Source organism: Aegilops tauschii, chromosome 5 (assembly GCF_002575655.3).
Source record: "Aegilops tauschii subsp. strangulata cultivar AL8/78 chromosome 5, Aet v6.0, whole genome shotgun sequence".
Lineage (NCBI taxonomy): Eukaryota > Viridiplantae > Streptophyta > Magnoliopsida > Poales > Poaceae > Aegilops > Aegilops tauschii.
In genome coordinates, this window is record NC_053039.3 from 26,611,836 (window position 1) to 26,633,653 (window position 21,818).

At 46.5% G+C, this 21,818-nt stretch overlaps 1 long non-coding RNA gene across 1 annotated transcript; it reads left to right on the forward strand.

Moving 5' to 3' along the window:
- Positions 1-210: 210 nt before the first annotated feature.
- Positions 211-841, forward strand: LOC109771062 (uncharacterized). Its single transcript, XR_006663407.2, has 3 exons — positions 211-492; positions 564-654; positions 729-841. It is a non-coding gene; the product is annotated as an uncharacterized lncRNA (long non-coding RNA).
- Positions 842-21,818: the final 20,977 nt, after the last annotated feature.

The following is a 21,818-nucleotide window of genomic DNA, read 5'->3' on the forward strand; positions in this document are numbered from 1 at the left end:
GAACAACATACCTGGAAAGAGGGGAGTAAGGCCCCATACGAAGGTCTGAGTAAGCGAACCAGGTTCTGTAGCATTTGCCATCGCGAGGGTCACAAAAGAATAACATGCCCAGAAAGCGGGGATGCCCCCAAGAAGCCACGGAAGCCGGGAAAATGCAAGCACTGAGGGATGGAAGGACACCGACAGAACACTTGCACAAGGCCACTGTGAGTTACTGAAAAATGAGTTATGAAGTTTCGATTTGTAATATCTGCTGGAAATTCGAATTGCTGGAAAGATTAAATGCAAGTGTTGCTGTGGCATCACGCAAGGGCAGTATAAAGAGTGCACGACGGCCAGCTGCTACCTTGCCTTCCACCTTTGTTGTCTAATTCAAAAAAAATTGAAGCTAGCTTCTGCAGCCGCTGGCGCGGACGTTTGCTGAATCTGGCTTCAGTGGCATGACCAGGAGCTGTGAAGGAGGCTATTCAGTCAGCGGAATGAAGGGTTCAGGTACGATATCTTGCGTGTTTTCTGCATTATTAAGAGCGATGCATGATATGTGACTCTGTCGCTGTTCGCAGTCATCTGCCTGCCTCTTCAGTGGTGGACTCAGCGGCGACCGCTTGGAGTACAACACAGCTGCTGGCGCAAGAAGATGGCGTGATTGAGGAGGTAAAGTGGAATCGTCTTTGTCTGACGGTGTGTACCTTTTCTGTACGGAGAGGAGACATAACATGGATTTTCAGGGGGAGGTGATCCAACGGGATTGCTGTTGTGTGTTGAAGCAAGAGCTGGACGAGGAGGGAGGACAAGATTCAGTAGAAGGCTTCGGCGACCACGATCCTGCCGATGCAGAGGGGATAGAGGGTGGAAAACATATCTTGCATAATTTGATGTGGCCGAAGAAATTGAATCCGATGACGATGAAGAAGTGAGCAGCAGGAGTCAAAGCGGACGCCGTACTCAGGCATGATATGCGATTACGGCGTGTATGGCATCAGATGATGTAATCCTTGTAGGGTTTCTGAATGTGCCGACATGAACACTGCTCGCTCATGTGCATCATTAGTTCGACCAGTTAGTGTGCCCAATGTTAGTTGTTATTAGGGAAAAGTGGTTGCCCAATGTATCCAACCGTAGGAGGGCCCGTGAATGTCCCAGTCCGGCTCAGATACATGGCTGAGCCATCCGACCGCAATCTGATCCGGAGCCACGTCGCATTGATTGCGAGGCTGGGCTGAACTAATTTTGGCAACATACGTTTGGGAAATACACCACAGCGCACATGCCAACTTGTGGTAGCGACAAGCATTAAACCGAGCCGAAGGCGTGTCGCCGTAATCACCCATCCTTCATCGGAGCCGAGCAAACCTTATTATAATAGACGGTTGGAAAGTTGTCGTGCTAGGGCCCCATAGAACCAGCGCACCAGAATAGCAACCATCACCGATGAAGAAAGTCCAAGATCAGAAAAATCAAAGTTGTAGACAATCAGACGAAGACGAACGAAAACATGATCCAAACAGATCCACCGAACACCAATACCGACTGAATCCCGTGAGATCCGACATATAAACCAGAAAGAGGTAAATACATTCGGGGTCTTAGAACTTGCACGCGACGACGTAATTATAGTGCATAACTTGTAAAATACATAATTATAGTCATGAAACTTGCGCGGACGTGCAAATACGGTTACATATCCCGTGCGCCGACGTGTTTTTGCTCAAAACCCCCTTGATTTTTGGGCAGCGATCTGCACCGGCGCGCCGGCCCAACTGTTGGGCCGGTCGAGCCCTAGCCGTCAAATCTGGCCCCTCGAGCCGTCAGATCCTTTCATCCCCAACCTCCCATCTTCAATCTCCCGCACGGCAAAGGGAGAGGCCCGCCTCGTATGCGTCGACGCCCCCACACGCGCCGACCGCCTCGCCTCGCCTCCTCATCGCCGGTCGCCCTCACCGCTGGTCGTCGCCCTCACCTATGTCGCCTTCGTGCGTTTCTCACCTTTGTGGATGCAGCATCGCGCGCCCATGGTTGCAGCCTTGTAGCTCCGGTGCCACCGCTCGCAATTCCAGTGCACGACGACCACGCTCTGATGGCGACGGCCCGTCGGACATAGCACCCCGACGGTTGCAACTTCTCTGATTCTGCAGAGTCTGGTTGTAGCTTTCTCTCTCAAAGGTTGAAGCTTTTTTATAAACGATTGAAACTTTTTCCGCACATACGATTCAAGCTTTCTTTATCAAAACGGTTGCAACTTCTCTGGTTCTGCAGAGTCTGGTTGTAGCTTTCTCTCTCAAAGGTTGAAGCTTTTTCCCTCTACGATAGAAGCTTTTATGTAAATGATTGAAACTTTTTCGTCTTGGGCAGCGCCTGGGTGAAAGCTTCCTCTATCATTTGGTTGCAGCTTTTTTCCTCGAAGGTTGTAGCATTTCCTGTAGACGGTTGTAGCTTTCCTCGATAGCACTGAACGCTTGTAGCTTTTTGTATATCTGGTTGAAGCTTTTCATCTAGAGTTTGAAGCTTTTTTTAGCGGTTGCAGCGACGGGGGACGGGGGGGGGGGGGGGGGGGCGCTGCGGCGGGTTCTGCAATGCCTCGCCTACAGGTTCGTCGGGATACGGCGCCCCCAGCAGCGGCGGCCATGGGTGCTAGGACAGTAGCATCGTCGTTCACTCTCCAAACAGCACTCGCTCGTAGCAAAAAACCGGCGTGCAAGGCGCCACCGTGGTCGCTACGCAGCTACTAGGATCACCGGCGAGCTTCGACACTAGTAGATAAAGGGCCTTTAGTCCCGGTTCATAAGGGCCTTTAGTCCCGGTTCTGGAACCGGGACTAAAGGGTCGTTACTAATGCCCTAGCCCTTTAGTCCCGGTTCTTACACGAACCGGGACTAAAGGCCGTCCACGTGGCCGGTGCGGGGAGCCCAGGCAGGAGGGCCTTTGCTCCCGGTTGATGGCACCAACCGGGACCAATAGGCATCCACTTGTCAACATTTCAGTGGCTGGGGTTTTTGTTTTTTTTCTTTCTGAAAGGGGGGTGGATTTGGGGTTTTTGTATGGTTAATTAAGGTGTTTCATATATTGTGTTAGGTAGCTAATTAATTAATAGAGAGAAAAGTGTCCTCTCTTATCTCCGTGCTTGGTCGACGCTACGTACTATACGTATAGAGAGGCCCTCGACACGCTAGCTAGTAAGAAAATGAAGGAAACCATTAAGTACAGAAGTTCGTCGTGCATACCGAGAGAAGTGATCGACCTCTCCTTCTCCGAGAGATTGGTCGAACAAAAAGTTTTCGTATTATCTATCCGACTACTGGCTACATACATATACAATATGTAAGATCTATACAATCCCCTAGCATTTGAAGTCAACTTCCACATGGTATTCTCCGGCTTTATTGATGACGTGGTCAAGAAAGAATCCCGCCAATTCCTCTTGAATTGCTTTAATGCGATCTTGTGGTAGGAGTTCATTCTGCATCTCCCACGTCTAATTTGAAGAAGGGGGTTAATACATATATATGAATGAAACTTAACAGAAATGATGGTGTAATAAAATGAAATTGTGAATATTATTGCTTACGCACTTCATATTGTCTTTTAGAGTAGCCCCGCTTATCTTTGCAAGTCGCGTTGTAGATGAACTCGCACACGTAGTCCACAGTAATCATTCCCTTGTTCCTGCCACAAGCACTTTACGAGAAACAGAGGTCAATCAAACTGATAATGAAGCATTATAAATGGCATTGATGAAACTAGCTAGAATCAACGGGAGATGCGCGCAACTAGCTAGCTAGTAGTACTTACTTTCGGGTATGTATATCGCAGCTCCTTTGGCAGTCCCGGAGCTTCTACGGTGATCTGTTTCCAAACCCTGCAAGACAAAAATAATAATTATTACTTGAGATATCAGGAAATGAACAAAAAGTTGCCGATATGGTGCGATAATGATCGATTGAACTTACTTGTTGAGAATTTTAGTCATGTCTGCATAGGTCTCGGGATCTTTTCGTCTCGAGTCTAAGATGGTTACTAATCCCCGCTCAAGCTTAATCTCCAGGAGAATATAGTGGAAGCTGCGCACGCATGCATAACTCATCAATTACATTACTATAACCTTGCTCGAGTAATAAGGGAAACCGAATATGCACACGACAGTAACACTCACTTGGAGTTGTAAGGAAAGAGTATTAAATCTTTGTTTTGATTTATTACTAATGATTTGAGCAAGTTGGCCTCGGCCTCGGCGGCGTCCTTTTTAACCTGAAAATGATCTATGAGATTTGTGTTAATGAACCCAATATCATATATTTCTGCTTTTCTGCACTCGACGATCTTCAATCTGCATAATATAGTGAGGATAATTATAAATACATGCAATGAAAGAGCTGAGCTATATATAGAGACTTAATGACAAAAGTAGTACTTACAGACAGTAGCAAGTGACCGTTAATTTATCGAGGGCCTTCTGATTGAAAAACGCGAAGAACTCCTCAAATGGAACAGGCAACAGATCACCGCAGACGAGGTCGTGCTCCTCTTTAATTCTCAGATACAAAGTATTCGTCCCCCAGACTCTCTGCAGGTTTTCATGTACCGATTATGGAATCTTCGCATCATCGTTGTTAGAGATTTTTCATCTTTGACGAGAGGTTTCCCGTACTCGTATCTGTGTTCCTCCACCTCCAATAAATCATAATGTACATCGTCAGGCAGGTAATCTGCAGGATTGCTATAACCGGGCACCATCCCCGGAGCATTAGCGACGATGTCGCTAGACACATTGAGCGGGGGGAACGATTGGTTCGCTTGTTCTCCGAGCTGGGCAATTTCTTTCCCAGCTCGTCGGTCTTTTAACCTTTGATCACTGACAGTACTTCCCGACCGCTCCGCTTCGAGATATGCCTTTTCAGTAATGCGCTCATAGTTGGTTTTCGGCGGAGACTTTGGTGGTTTCCTTAGGGCATCGATAGTGCGCTTTGCTTTCACCGGATCTACCTTCTCCTCCGGAGGTGGATGTCTCTTTGCTTTCAACCCTTGAAAGAAGTCCTTCACCTCGGTGCGCACGATCTTCGCGGTTTCCTCCGGGGTCCTCTCGTACGGTAACTTCTCTAGAGGCTTGAGAGGTGGACCGTATCTGTATTGCCTCCCGCCTCTGCCTGTACTGCTAGACGCCGGGGCAGACGGGGCGGCTGCGGCTGTCTTCTTTCGTGCTTGCTTACGAGGCGGAGGAGAAGGAGTACGACGCGCCGGAGCAGCCTGGCGGCGGCGGGTCTCTTCCGCCCTTGCTGGCGAGGCGGAGAAGGAGGAGGCTGGTGGCTGCTTGGGCTCGCCGGCGCAGGCGGAGAAGGAGGCGGAGTGCCGCCACGCGCCGGAGAAGGAGGCTGAGTGCCCTGATCGTCACTCGCCGGAGGAGGAGGCGGTGGAGGAGGCGGAGTGCCCTGACTCGCCGAAGGAGGAGGAGGAGGCGGAGGCATCTAGTTCGGAAGGTTGATGAGCTCCTTCCGCCATAGGCATGGAGTCCTCAGACAAGAACCCAGCCGAGTCTCCCCTTCACCCGTAAGGTGGTTAAGCTGGAGGTCCTCAAATCCTTCTGTGATTTCATCCACCATCACCGTAGCATATCCTTCTGGAATCGGCCGACAGTGAAAAGTTACGCCAGGTTCAGGAGGTGCAACAGAGCCAACAGCCGCCTTGACTTTCAATTGCATCCACTGCGTCATAAGGTGGCAATGCTGAGACTCCGTGATAGCATCTACGGGGTAGCTAGCAGGAGCCGTGAAGACAGGCTGAACCAGCTCGGTGGAAGCCTGGCTGCTTCTCCGCTGAGATGGCGGGGTAGCTTCGGGGGTAGTTTCGGCAGGTCGCTTGCTGCGATTTGCTTCTCGTTCCTCAATCGCTTGTACCCTTGCATGCAGCGCCTGAATTTGGATCTGCTCCACTTTTTTCCTCCTCTCCTGGCATTTGTAACCGCCTGCGTCCGGAAAACCAGCCTTCCACGGAATGGAGCCTGGCGTGCCTTGTGTCCGTCCAGGGTGCTCAGGATTCCCGAGGGCCATTGTGAGCTCGTCGTTCTCTCTGTCTGGAACGAACGTCCCTTCCTGCGCTGCATCGATATAGTACTTAAGCTTCTTGACGGGTATTGCAAGTTGCTCATGAAGGAAATATGCCCTAGAGGCAATAATAAAGTTATTATTTATTTCCTTATATCATGATAAATGTTTATTATTCATGCTAGAATTGTATTAACCGGAAACATGATACATGTGTGAATACATAGACAAACAGAGTGTCACTAGTATGCCTCTACTTGACTAGCTCGTTGATCAAAGATGGTTATGTTTCCTAGCCATAGACATGAGTTGTCATTTGATTAACGGGATCACATCATTAGGAGAATGATGTGATTGACTTGACCCATTCCGTTAGCTTAGCACACGATCGTTTAGTATTCTGCTATTGCTTTCTTCATGACTTATACATGTTCCTATGACTATGAGATTATGCAACTCCCGTTTACCGGAGGAACACTTTGTGTGCTACCAAATGTCAGAACGTAACTGGGTGATTATAAAGGTGCTCTACAGGTGTCTCCAAAGGTACTTGTTGGGTTGGCGTATTTCGAGATTAGGATTTGTCACTCCGATTGTCGGAGAGGTATCTCTGGGCCCACTCGGTAATGCACATCACTATAAGCCTTGCAAGCATTGCAACTAATGAGTTAGTTGCGGGATGATGTATTACAGAACGAGTAAAAAGACTTGCTGGTAACGAGATTGAACTAGGTATTGAGATACCGACGATCGAATCTCGGGCAAGTAACATACCGATGACAAAGGGAACAACGTATGTTGTTATGCGGTTTGACCGATAAAGATCTTCATAGAATATGTGGGAGCCAATATGAGCATCCAGGTTCCGCTATTGGTTATTGACCGGAGACGTGCTCGGTCATGTCTACATAGTTCTCGAACCCGTAGGGTCCGCACGCTTAACGTTTCGATGACGGTTATATTATGAGTTTATGTGTTTTGATGTACCGAAGGTAGTTCGGAGTCCCGGATAAGATCGGGGACATGACAAGGAGTCTCGAAATGGTCGAGACGTAAAGATCGATATATTGGACGACTATATTCGGACATCGGAAAGGTTCCGAGTGATTCGGGTATTTTTTGGAGTGCCGGAGAGTACGAGAATTCGTATTGGGCCTTAATGGGCCATACGGGAAAGGAGAGAAAGGCCCCAAAGGGTGGCCGCACCCCTCCCCATGGGCTGGTCCGAATTGGACTAGGGAGGGGGGGCGCTCCCTTCCTTCTTTCTCCTTCTCTCTTCCCTTCTCCTACTCCAACAAGGAAAGGAGGAGTCCTACTCCCGGTGGGAGTAGGACCCCCCCTTGGGCGCGCCTCCTCCCCTTGGCCGGCCCCCTCCTCCTTGATCCTTTATATACGGGGGCAGGGGGGCACCTCTTGACACAACAATTGATCATTTGATCTTTTAGCCGTGTGCGGTGCCCCCCTCCACCATAGTCCACCTGGATAATACTGTAGCGGTGCTTAGGCGAAGCCATGCGTCGGTAGAACATCATCATCGTCACCACGCCGTTGTGCTGACGAAACTCTCCCTCAACACTCGGCTGGATCGGAGTTCGAGGGACGTCATCGAGCTGAACGTGTGCAGAACTCGGAGGTGTCGTACGTTCGGTACTTGATCGGTCGGATCGTGAAGACGTACGACTACATCAACCGCGTTGTGCTAACGCTTCCGCTTTCGGTCTACGAAGGTACGTGGACACACTCTCCCCTCTCGTTGCTATGCATCACTATGATCTTGCGTGTGCGTAGGAAATTTTTGAAATTACTACGTTCCCCAACAGCTCGTCCGTCCAACGGCACTTCCCTGATACAGGGTCCAAGGTTCCGCCAGCCCCGAAGAACCAAGTCCGGCAATGGTCTGGCCAGTTCATTGTCTCTGGTTTGATCCCTTTATCAAGCAGATCCCTCTCAGCCTTGGCCCACTTAGGCCGGGCTTTGAGGTAGCCACCTGACCCCGTGCGATGGTGAAGCTTCTTCTTCGCAGCATTTTGCTTGTTTGTCGCCGACATCTTCTTACTCTTTTTCGATGTCTTGTGGGCCACAAATGCGGGCTATTGATATTTGATCTTCTCATATTTGCCGATGAATTCTGGTGTCTCTTCTTTGTCGACAAACCTTTTCAGCTCATTCTTCCACCTCCTGAATAGGTCTGCCATCTTCTTAAGAGCATGAGACTTGATTAATTGCTCTATAACTGGCTTCTCCGGATCCTCCTTTGGCGGTAGGGTGAAATTTGCCTTCAGCTCAGTCCAAAGATCATCTTTCTGCATATCATTCACATAAGACACCTCTGGGTCTTCTTTCTTAGGCTTATACCATTGGTGGATACTGACCGGGATCTTGTCCCTAACAAGAACCCCGCACTGAGCAGAAAAGGCTTCCTTTGTCCGGATGGGTTCAATCGGTTGGCCGTCGTGCGCGATTGATGTGATCTCAAACCTTTCATCCGTGCGCAACTTTTTATTCGGGCCTCGTCTCTTTACCGAAGTTGTGCTCGATCCGGAGGGCTAGAAAAAAGAAGAAAGACGAGAGTTAATTAATATGTGTACATACCAAAACAATGAATGCATCAATTAGCTAGTCAGCACAGGCTTAACTAATATATTTACCTGGCCGGACTCTGTTCGGTCACCGGAGCCATCAACACGGGCTCCTTCTTGCACCAGCATTGGGTCACCGGAGCCATCATAATCATGTGTTTCCTCCTCCATTCTTCGATCATCGTAACCTGCTTCTTCACCCTGTTCTTCCAGACCATCATTGCCGTTAAGATACGACGACATGACATCACCTCCGGCTAAGATTATGTCCCCCAACACCTCTTCTGCTTCCTCGTCTCGTCTGTGCTCCATTGTTTCTGCAAATATTACAACATGGCAATTATTACACAAACATGACAGCATGTGGATATATTAGTGGCAAACGTAGACCTAGCGAGAGGGTCGGGGGGTGCTCCCGTGGTATAAGTTATCACAGTCGAGAGGGGGTATATATATCGACCGCCCCTCATGTCGAAGTTATCCGGGATGGGGTAATATCGACAACGACGACATACATACACGGGAAAATAATGTTATCGGGGAGGGGGTATATCGACCCCACCCCCCCCCCCCACGTGTTGAAGTTATCGGGAGGGGGTTATATCGACAACGACGACATACATACACGGGAAAATAATGTTATCGGGGAGGGGGTATATCGACCCCCCCCCACGTGTTGAAGTTATCGGGAGGGGGTTATATCAACAACGACGACATACATACACGGGAAAATAATGTTATCGGGGAGGGGGAATATCGACCCCCCCCCCCACGTGTTGAAGTTATCGGGAGGGGGTTATATCGACAACGACGACATACATACACGGGAAAATAATGTTATCGGGGAGGGGGTATATCGACCCCCCCTCGTGTTGAAGTTATCCCCCCTCGTGTTGAAGTTATCGGGAGGGGTATATATCGACGACGACAGACCCGATAAAACATAAGAAAACTAAGAAGAAATAAAAAGAGGAGAAGAAGGAATAGAGGAGAGGATCGAAGAAAAAAAAAGAAAAAAAGAGGAGAAGAAGAAAGGAATAGAGGAGAAGAAGAAAAAATAGAATAAAAAGAAGAAAAAAAGAGGAGAAGAAGAAAGGAATAGAGGAGAAGAAGAAAAAATAGAATATATTCCTTTCTTCTTCTCCTCTTTTTTTCTTCTTTTTTTTTCTTCGATCCTCTCCTCTATTCCTTCTTCTCCTCTTTTTATTCTTCTTTTTTCCTCTATTCCTTTCTTCTTCTCCTCCTCTATTCCTTTCTTCTTCTCCTCTTCTTTTTCTTATATATATCGAATATATATCCATGGATCATCATTTCTCATATATATCGAATATATATCCATTGTCATATATAAAAACTTTCTATATATGAACAAAAAACTTTCTATGAACAAAAAAAATATACATCACATATACATTATAGCCACATACACATATATATGAACAAAAAACTTTCCCAAAGATTTTTCTATGAACAAAAAACTTTCTATAGCCAAAAAAAACTTTTTGTTCACATATACGTTATAGCCACATACACATATACATCACATACGAACATCACATATATACACAAAACAATTAAACTAATAAAAATAAAAAAACAGATTATACATCACATATATACATCACATTATATATATATATATATATATATATATATATATATATATGAACAATTAAACTAAGAAAAAAGAGCCGGGGCGGCGGCTCTCACAGCGGGGGCGGCGGCGAGGGCGCCGGCGCGGGGGCGGGACGGAGCAGGGGCAGGGCGACGGTGACGGTAAGCAGGGGAGCGGCCGGCGCGCGCGAGCAGGGGCGGGGCGGCGCGTGGGCGCAGGGCGACGGCGACAAGGACGACGGCGACGGCGACGGCGAGCAGGGGCAGCCTGGCGGCGTCGGGGGCAACTGGCGAGGGAGGCGAGGGAGATCTGAAAATTTCCCAAGTGCCACTTATATAGCAAGGGCATTGGTCCCGGTTCGTGGCACCAACCGGGACCAATGCACCCCTTTAGTCCCGGTTAGTGCCACCAACCGGGACCAAAGGTCCCTTTTCAGCAGCCCAAAGGGCGGGAAGCGGCGGCCTTTGGTCCCGGTTGGTGGCACCAACCGGGACTAAAGGGTGGGCATTGGTCCCGGTTGGTGCCACGAACCGGTACCAATGCCCCCTTTAGTCCCGGTTGGTGCCACCAACCGGGACCAAAGGCCTTGCGCTGCCCGCGGCCAAAAGTTTAGTCCCACCTCGCTAGTTGAGAGGGGCTCGGAGTGGTTTATAAGCCCCGGTGCGGCTGCCCTCTCGAACTCCTCTCAAATGCAGGCTTACCGGCCTAATGTTGCATTGTGCTGTCTGTGGGCCTATTGTTGGGTAACGTAGTAATTTCAAAAAAAATCCTACGCACACGCAAGATCATGATGAGGGGGCCGGCCAAGGGGAGGAGGCGCGCCCAAGGGGGGAGTCCTACTCCCACCGGGAGTAGGACTCCTCCTTTCCTTGTTGGAGTAGGAGAAGGGAAGAGAGAAGGAGAAAGAAGGAAGGGAGCGCCCCCCCTCCCTAGTCCAATTCGGACCAGCCCATGGGGAGGGGTGCGGCCACCCTTTGGGGCCTTTCTCTCCTTTCCCGTATGGCCCATTAAGGCCCAATACGAATTCCCGTAACTCTCCGGTACTCCGAAAAATACCCGAATCACTCGGAACCTTTCCGATGTCCGAATATAGTCGTCCAATATATCGATCTTTACGTCTCGACCATTTCGAGACTCCTCGTCATGTCCCCGATCTCATCCGGGACTCCGAACTACCTTCGGTACATCAAACTCATAAACTCATAATATAACCGTCATCGAAACATTAAGCGTGCGGACCCTACGGGTCCGAGAACTATGTAGACATGACCGAGCGCGTCTCCGGTCAATAACCAGTAGTGGAACCTGGATGCTCATATTGGCTCCCACATATTCTACGAAGATCTTTATCGGTCAAACCGCATAACAACATACGTTGTTCCCTTTGTCATCGGTATGTTACTTGCCCGAGATTCGATCGTCGGTATCTCAATACCTAGTTCAATCTCGTTACCGGCAAGTCTCTTTACTCGTTCTGTAATACATCATCCCGCAACTAACTCATTAGTTGCAATGCTTGCAAGGCTTATAGTGATGTGCATTACCAAGAGGGCCCAGAGATACCTCTCCGACAATCGGAGTGACAAATCCTAATCTCGAAATACGCCAACCCAACAAGTACCTTTGGAGACACCTATAGAGCACCTTTATAATCACCCATTTACGTTGTGACGTTTGTTAGCACACAAAGTGTTCCTCCGGTAAACGGGAGTTGCATAATCTCATAGTCATAGGAACATGTATAAGTCATGAAGAAAGCAATAGCAGAATACTAAACGATCGTGTGCTAAGCTAATGGAATCGGTCAAGTCAATCACATCATTCTCCTAATGATATGATCCCGTTAATCAAATGACAACTCATGTCTATGGCTAGAAAACATAACCATCTTTGATCAACGAGCTACTCAAGTAGAGGCATACTAGTGACACTCTGTTTGTCTATCTATTCACACATGTATCATGTTTCCGGTTAATACAATTCTATCATGGATAATAAACATTTATCATGATATAAGGAAATAAATAATAACTTTATTATTGCCTCTAGGGCATATTTCCTTCAGTCTCCCACTTGCACTAGAGTCAATAATCTAGCTCACATCGCCATGTGATTTAACAACAATAGTTCACATCACCATGTGATTAACACCCATAGTTCACATCGCCATGTGACCAACACTCAAAGGGTTTACTAGAGTCAGTAATCTAGTTCACATCATTTATGTGATTTAATACCCAAAGAGTACTAAGGTGTGATCATGTTTTTGTTTGTGAGAGAAGTTTAGTTAATGGGTCTGCCAAATTCAGAACCGTTAGTATTTAACAAATTTCTATGTCTACAATGCTCTACATTGAGCTACTCTAGCTAATAGCTCCCACTTTCAATATGTATCTAGATCGAGACTTAGAGTCATCCAGATTAGTGTCAAAAACTTGCATCGACGTAACCCTTTATGATGAACCTTTTTGTCACCTCCCTAATCGAGAAACATATCCTTATTCCACTAAGGATAATTTTGACCGTTGTCCAGTGATCTACTCCTAGATCACTATTGTCCTCCCTTGCTAAACACAGTGCATGGTATACAATAGGTCTGGTACACAACATGGCATACTTTATAGAACCTATGGCTGAGTCATAGGGAATGACTTTCATTCTCTTTCTATCTTCTGCCGTGATCGGGCTTTGAGTGTTACTCAATTTTACACCTTGTAACACAGGCAAGAACTCTTTCTTTGACCGTTCCATTTTGAACTACTTCAAAATTTTGTCAAGGTATGTACTCATTGAAAAAACTTATCAAGACTCTTGATCTATCTCTATAGATCTTGATGCTCAATATGTAAGCAGCTTTACCGAGGTCTTTCTTTGAGAAACTCCTTTCAAACACTCCTTTATGCTTTGCAGAATAATTCTACATTATTTTCGATCAACAATATGTCATTCACATATACTTATCAGAAATGTTGTAGTGCTCCCACTCACTTTCTTGTAAATACAGGCTTCACCGCAAGTCTGTATAAAATTGTATGCTTTTGATCATCTTATCAAAGCGCATATTCCAACTCCGAGATGCTTGCACCAGTCCATAGATGGATCGCTGGAGCTTTGCACACTTCGTTAGCACCTTTAGGATCGACAAAACCTTCTGGTTGCATCATATACAACTCTTCTTTAATAAATCCATTTAGGAATGCAGTTTTGTTTATCCATTTGCCAGATTTCATAAAATGCGGCAATTGCTAACATGATTCAGACAAACTTAAGCATAGATACGAGTGAGAAAATCTCATCGTAGTCAACACCTTGAACTTGTCGAAAAACCCTTTTGCGACAATTCTAGCTTTGTAGATAGTAACACTACTATCAGCGTCTGTCTTCCTCTTGAAGATCCATTTAATCTTAATGGCTCACCAATCATCGGGCAAGTCAATCAAAGTCCATACTTTGTTCTCATACATGGATCCCATCTCAGATTTCATGGCCTCAAGCCATTTTCCGGAATCTGGGCTCATCATCGCTTCCTCATAGTTCGTAGGTTCGTCATGGTCTAGTAGCATAACCTCCAGAATAGGACTACCGTACCACACTGGTGCGGATCTAACTCTGGTTGACCTACGAGGTTCAGTAACAACTTGATCTGAAGTTTCATGATCATCATCATTAACTTCCTCACTAATTGGTGTAGGAGTCATAGGAACAGATTTCTGTGATGAACTACTTTCCAATAAGGGAGTAGATACAGTTATCTCATCAAGTTCTACTTTCCTCCCACTCACTTCTTTTGAGAGAAACTCCTTCTCTAGAAAGGATCCAAACTTAGCAACAAAAGTCTTGCCTTCGGATCTGTGATAGAAGGTGTACCCAACAGTCTCTTTTGGGTATCCTATGAAGACACATTTCTCCGATTTTGGTTCGAGCTTATCAGGTTGAAGCTTTTTCACATAAGCATCGCAGCCCCAAACTTTAAGAAACGACAACTTTGGTTTCTTGACAAACCACAGTTCATAAGGCGTCGTCTCAACGGATTTTAGATGGTGCCCTATTTAACGTGAATGCAACTGTCTCTAATGCATAACCCCAAAACGATAGTGGTAAATCGGTAAGATACATCATAGATTGCACTATATCCAATAAAGTATGGTTATGACGTTCGGACACACCATAATGTTGTGGTGTTCCAGGTGGCATGAGTTTGTGAAACTATTCCACATTGTTTTAATTGAAGTCCAAACTCGTAACTCAAATATTCTTCTCCACGATCAGATCGTAGAAACTTTATTTTCTTGTTACGATGATTTTCCACTTCACTCTGAAATTATATGAACTTTTCAAATGTTTCAGACTTGTGTTTCATTAAGTAGATATACCCATATCTGCTCAAATCATCTGTGAAGGTCAGAAAATAACGATACCCGCAGCGAGCCTCAACACTCATTGGATTGCATACATCAGTATGTACTATTTCCAACAAAACTGTTGCTCACTCCATTGTTCCGGAGAATGGCGTTTTAGTCATCTTGCCCAAGAGGCATGGTTCGCAAGCATCAAGTGATTCATAATCAAGTCATTCCAAAATTCCATCAGCATGGAGTTTCTTCATGCGCTTTACACCAATATGACCTAAACGGCAGTGCCACAAATAAGTTGCACTATCATTATTAACTTTGCATCCTTTGGCTTTAATATTATGAATATGTGTATCACTACGATCGAGATCCAATGAACCATTTTCATTGGGTGTGTAACCATATAAGGTTTTATTCATGTAAACGGAACAACAATTATTCTCTAACTTACATGAATAACCGTTTTGCAATAAACATGATTCAATCATATTCATGCTCAACGCAAACACTAAATAACATTTATTTTAGGTTCAACACTAATCCCGAAAGTACAGGGAGTGTACGATGATGATCATATTGTTGGAAATATGCCCTAGAGGCAATAATAAATGGTTATTTTTATATTTATTTGTTCATGGTAATTGTCTATTGTTCATGCTATAATTGTATTGTCCGGAAATCGTAATACATGTGTGAATACATAGACCACAACGTGTCCCTAGTAAGCCTCTAGTTGACTAGCTCGTTGATCAACTGATAGTCATGGTTTCCTGACTATGGGCATTTGGATGTCATTGATAACGGGATCACATCATTAGGAGAATGATGTGATGGACAAGACCCAATCCTAAGCATAGCATAAAAGATCGTGTAGTTTCGTTTGCTAGAGCTTTTCCAATGTCAAGTATCTTTTCCTTAGACCATGAGATCGTGCAACTCCCGGATACCGTAGGAGTGCTTTGGGTGTGCCAAACGTCACAACGTAACTGGGTGACTATAAAGGTGCACTACGGGTATCTCCGAAAGTATCTGTTGGGTTGGCACAGATCAAGACTGGGATTTGTCACTCCGTGTGACGGAGAGGTATCTCTGGGCCCACTCGGTAATGCATCATCATAATGAGCTCAATGTGACTAAGCGTTAGTCACGGGATCATGCATTGCGGTACGAGCAAAGATACTTGCCGGTAACGAGATTGAACAAGGTATTGGGATACCGGCGATCGAATCTCGGGCAAGTAACATACCGATTGACAAAGGGAATTGCATACGGATTGATTGAATCCTCAACACCGTGGTTCATCCGATGAGATCATCGTGGAACATGTGGGAGCCAACATGGGTATCCAGATCCCGCTGTTGGTTATTGACCGGAGAGGCGTCTCGGTCATGTCTGCATGTCTCCCGAACCCGTAGGGTCTACACACTTAAGGTTCAGTGACGCTAGGGTTGTAGAGATATATGTATGCGGAAACCCGAAAGTTGTTCGGAGTCCCGGATGAGATCCCGGACGTCACGAGAGGTTCCGGAATGGTCCGGAGGTGAAGAATTATATATAGGAAGTCCAGTTTCGGCCACCGGGAAAGTTTCGGGGGTTACTGGTATTGTACCGGGACCACCGGAAGGGTCCCGGGGGTCCACCGGGTGGGGCCACCTATCCCGGAGGGCCCCTTGGGCTCAAAGTGGAAGGGAACCAGCCCATAGTGGGCTGGGGCGCCCCCCTTGGGCCTCCCCCCATGCGCCTAGGGTTGGGAACCCTAAGGGGGGGGGTTCCCCCTTGCCTTGGGGGGCAAGGCAACCCCTTCCCCCCTTGTGGCCGCCGCCCCGCCTTGAGATCCCATCTCTTGGGGCCGGCGCCCCCCAGGGGGCCTATATAAAGGGGGGGGAGGGAGGGCAGCATACAACAGCCTTGGGCGCCTCCCTCCTCCCCTGCAACACCTCTCTCTCTCGCGCAGAAGCTCGGCAAAGCCCTGCCAGAGAACCGCTACATCCACCACCACGCCGTCGTGCTGCTGGATCTCCATCAACCTCTCCTTCCCCCTTGCTGGATCAAGAAGGAGGAGACGTCGCTGCACCGTACGTGTGTTGAACGCGGAGGTGCCGTCCGTTCGGCACTCGGTCATCGGTGTTTTGGATCACGGCGAGTACGACTCCGTCATCCACGTTCATTGGAACGCTTCCGCTCGCGATCTACAAGGGTATGTAGATGCACTCCCTTCCCCTCGTTGCTAGTATACTCCATAGATGCATCTTGGTGAACGTAGGAAAATTTTAAAATTATGCTACGATTCCCAACAGTGGCATCATGAGCCAGGCCTATGCGTAGTTACTATGCACGAGTAGAACACAAAGCAGTTGTGGGCGTTGAGTTTGCCAATTCTTCTTGCCGCTACTAGTCGTTTCTTGTTTCGGCGGCATTGTAGGATGAAGCGGCCCGGACTGACCTTACACGTACGCTTACGTGAGACAGGTTCCACCGACTGACATGCACTAGTTGCATAAGGTGGCTAGCGGGTGTCTGTCTCTCCTACTTTAGTCGGAACGGATTCGATGAAAAGGGTCCTTATGAAGGGTAAATAGAAATTGGCAAATCACGTTGTGGTCATACGTAGGTAAGAAAACGTTCTTGCTAGAAACCTACAAACCACGTAAAAAACTTGCAACAACAATTAGAGGTCGTCTAACTTGTTTTTGCAGCAAGTGCTATGTGATGTGATATGGCCAGAAGATGTGATGAATGATATATGTGATGTATGAGAATGATCATATTCTTGTAATAGGAATCACGACTTGCATGTCGATGAGTATGACAACCGGCAGGAGCCATAGGAGTTGTCTTTATTATTTTGCATGACCTGCGTGTCATTGAATAACGCCATGTAATTTACTTTACTTTGTTGCTAAACGCGTTAGCCATACAAGTAGAAGTAATCGTTGGCGTGACGACTTCATGAAGACACAATGATGGAGATCATGATGATGGAGATCATGGTGTCATGCCGGTGACAAAGATGATCATGGTGCCCCGAAGATGGAGATCAAAGGAGCATGATGATATTGGCCATATCATGTCACTATTTGATTGCATGTGATGTTTATCATATTTTTGCATCTTATTTGCTTAGAACGACGGTAGTAAGTAAGATGATCCCTTATAATAATTTCAAGAAAGTGTTCACCCTAACTGTGCACCGTTGCGAAGGTTCTTTGTTTCGAAGCACCACGTGATGATCGGGTGTGATAGATTCTAACGTTCAAATACAACGGGTGTTGACGAGCCTAGCATGTACAGACATGGCCTCGGAACACACGCAATACACTTAGGTTGACTTGACGAGCCTAGCATGTACAGACATGGCCTCGGAACATGGAGGACCGAAAGGTCGAGCATGAGTCGTATAGAAGATACGATCAACATGGAGATGTTCACCGATCTTGACTAGTCCGTCTCACGTGATGATCGGACACGGCCTAGTTGACTCGGATCATGTTTCACTTAGATGACTAGAGGGATGTCTATCTGAGTGGGAGTTCATTAGATAATTTGATTAGATGAACTCAATTATCATGAACTTAGTCTAAAATCTTTACACTATGTCTTGTAGATCAAATGGCCAACGTTGTCCTCAATTTCAACGCGTTCCTAGAGAAAAGCAAGCTGAAAGATGATGACAGCAATTATACGGACTGGGTCCGGAACCTGAGGCTCATCCTCATAGTAGCCAAGAAAGATTATGTCTTAGAAGCACCGCTAGGTGAAGCACCAATCCCAGAGAACCAAGACGTTATGAACGCTTGGCAGCAGCGTGCTGATGATTACTCCCTCGTTCAGTGCGGCATGCTTTACAGCTTAGAACCGGGTCTCCAAAAGCGTTTTGAGAAACATGGAGCATATGAGATGTTCGAGGAGCTGAAACTGGTTTTTCAAGCTCATGCCCGGGTCGAGAGATATGAAGTCTCCGACAAGTTCTTCAGCTGTAAAATGGAGGAGAACAGTTCTGTTAGTGAGCACATACTCAGAATGTCTGGGTTGCACAACCGCTTGTCTCAGCTGGGAGTTAATCTCCCGGATGACGCGGTCATTGACAGAATCCTCCAGTCGCTTCCACCAAGCTACAAGAGCTTTGTGATGAACTACAATATGCAGGGGATGGAAAAGACCATTCCCGAGGTATATTCAATGCTGAAATCAGCGGAAGGGGAGATCAGAAAAGAACATCAAGTGTTGATGGTGAATAAAACCACTAAGTTCAAGAAGGGCAAGGGTAAGAAGAACTTCAAGAAGGACGGCAAGGGAGTTGCCGCGCCCGGTAAGCCAGTTACCGGGAAGAAGTCAAAGAATGGACCCAAGCCCGAGACTGAGTGCTTTTATTGCAAGGGAAGTGGTCACTGGAAGCGGAACTGGCCCAAATATTTAGCGGACAAGAAGAAGGCCGGCAACACCCAAGGTATATGTGATATACAAGTAATTGATGTGTACCTTACCAGTACTCGTAGTAGCTCCTGGGTATTTGATACCGGTGCGGTTGCTCATATTTGTAACTCAAAGCAGGAACTACGGAATAAACGGAGACTGGCAAAAGACGAGGTGACGTTGCGCGTCGGGAATGGTTCCAAGGTCGATGTGATCGCCGTTGGCACGCTACCTCTGCATCTACCCACGGGATTAGTTTTAAACCTCAATAATTGTTATTTAGTGCCAGCTTTGAGCATGAACATTGTATCTGGATCTCGTTTAATTCGAGATGGCTACTCATTTAAATCTGGGAATAATGGTTGTTCTATTTATTTGAGAGATATGTTTTATGGTCATGCCCCGCTGGTCAATGGTTTATTTTTGATGAATCTCGAACGTGATGTTACACATGTTCATAGTGTGAATACCAAAAGATGTAAAGTTGATAACGATAGTCCCACATACTTGTGGCACTGCCGCCTTGGTCACATTGGTGTCAAGCGCATGAAGAAGCTCCATGCAGATGGACTTTTGGAGTCTCTTGATTACGAATCATTTGACACGTGCGAACCATGCCTCATGGGTAAGATGACCAAGACTCCGTTCTCCGGAACAATGGAGCGAGCAACCAACTTATTGGAAATCATACATACCGATGTGTGCGGTCCAATGAGTGTTGAGGCTCGCGGAGGATATCGTTATGTTCTCACTCTCACTGATGATTTAAGTAGATATGGGTATGTCTACCTAATGAAACACAAGTCTGAAACCTTTGAAAAGTTCAAGGAATTTCAGAGTGAAGTCGAGAATCAACGTGACAGGAGAATAAAATTCTTACGATCAGATCGTGGTGGAGAATATTTAAGTCACGAGTTTGGTGCACACTTAAGGAAATGTGGAATAGTTTCACAACTCACGCCGCCTGGAACACCTCAGAGAAATGGTGTGTCCGAACGTCGTAATCGCACTCTATTGGATATGGTGCGATCTATGATGTCTCTTACCGATTTACCGCTCTCATTTTGGGGCTATGCTTTAGAGACTGCCGCATTCACTTTAAATAGGGCTCCGTCGAAATCCGTTGAGACGACACCGTATGAATTATGGTTTGGGAAGAAACCTAAGCTGTCGTTTCTAAAAGTTTGGGGATGCGATGCTTATGTCAAGAAACTTCAACCTGAAAAGCTCGAACCCAAATCGGAAAAATGCGTCTTCATAGGATACCCTAAGGAAACCATTGGGTATACCTTCTACCTCAGATCCGAAGGCAAGATCTTCATTGCCAAGAACGGGTCCTTTCTGGAGAAGGAGTTTCTCTCGAAAGAATTGAGTGGGAGGAAAGTGGAACTTGATGAGGTGATAGTCACCCCTTCCGAACCGGAAAGTAGCGCAACGCGGGAAAATGTTCCTGTGGTGCCTACACCGACTAGGGAGGAAGTTAATGATGATGATCATGAAGCTTCGGATCAAGTTACTGAACTTCGTAGGTCCACAAGGACACGTTCCGCACCAGAGTGGTACGGCAACCCTGTCCTGGAAATCATGTTGTTAGACAACGGTGAACCTTCGAACTATGAAGAAGCGATGGCAGGCCCGGATTCCGACAAATGGCTAGAAGCCATGAAATCCGAGATAGAATCCATGTATGAAAACAAAGTATGGACTTTGACTGACTTGCCCGATGAGCGGCGAGCCATAGAAAACAAATGGATCTTTAAGAAGAAGACGGACGCAGATGGTAATGTGACCGTCTACAAAGCTCGACTTGTCGCTAAGGGTTATCGGCAAGTTCAAGGGGTTGACTACGATGAGACTTTCTCACCCGTAGTGAAGCTGAAGTCCGTACGAATCATGTTAGCAATTGCCGCATACTATGATTATGAGATATGGCAGATGGACGTCAAAACAGCATTCCTTAATGGCTTCCTTAAGGAAGAGTTGTATATGATACAGCCGGAAGGTTTTGTCGATCCTAAGAATGCTAACAAAGTATGCAAGCTCCAGCGCTCAATTTATGGGCTGGTGCAAGCATCTCGGAGTTGGAACATTCGCTTTGATGAGATGATCAAAGCGTTTGGGTTTACACAGACTTATGGAGAAGCCTGTGTTTACAAGAAAGTGAGTGGGAGCTCCGTAGCATTTCTCATATTATATGTGGATGACATACTATTGATGGGAAATGATATAGAATTCTTGGAAAGTATAAAGGCCTATTTGAATAAGTGTTTTTCAATGAAGGACCTTGGAGAAGCTGCTTATATATTAGGCATCAAGATCTATAGGGATAGATCAAGACGCCTCATTGGTCTTTCACAGAGTACATACCTTGACAAGATATTGAAGAAGTTCAATATGGATCAGTCCAAGAAGGGGTTCTTGCCTGTATTGCAAGGTGTGCAGTTGAGCACGGCTCAATGCCCGACCACGGCAGAAGATAGAGAAAAGATGAGTGTCATCCCCTATGCCTCGGCCATAGGATCTATTATGTATGCCATGCTGTGTACCAGACCTGATGTAAACCTTGCCGTAAGTTTGGTAGGAAGATACCAAAGTAATCCCGGCATGGAACACTGGACAACGGTCAAGAATATCCTGAAGTACTTGAAGAGGACTAAGGATATGTTTCTCGTTTATGGAGGTGACGAAGAGCTCGTCGTAAAGGGTTACGTCGACGCTAGCTTCGACACAGATCTGGATGACTCGAAGTCACAGACCGGATACGTGTATATTTTGAATAGAGGAGCAGTAAGCTGGTGCAGTTGCAAGCAAAGCGTCGTGGCGG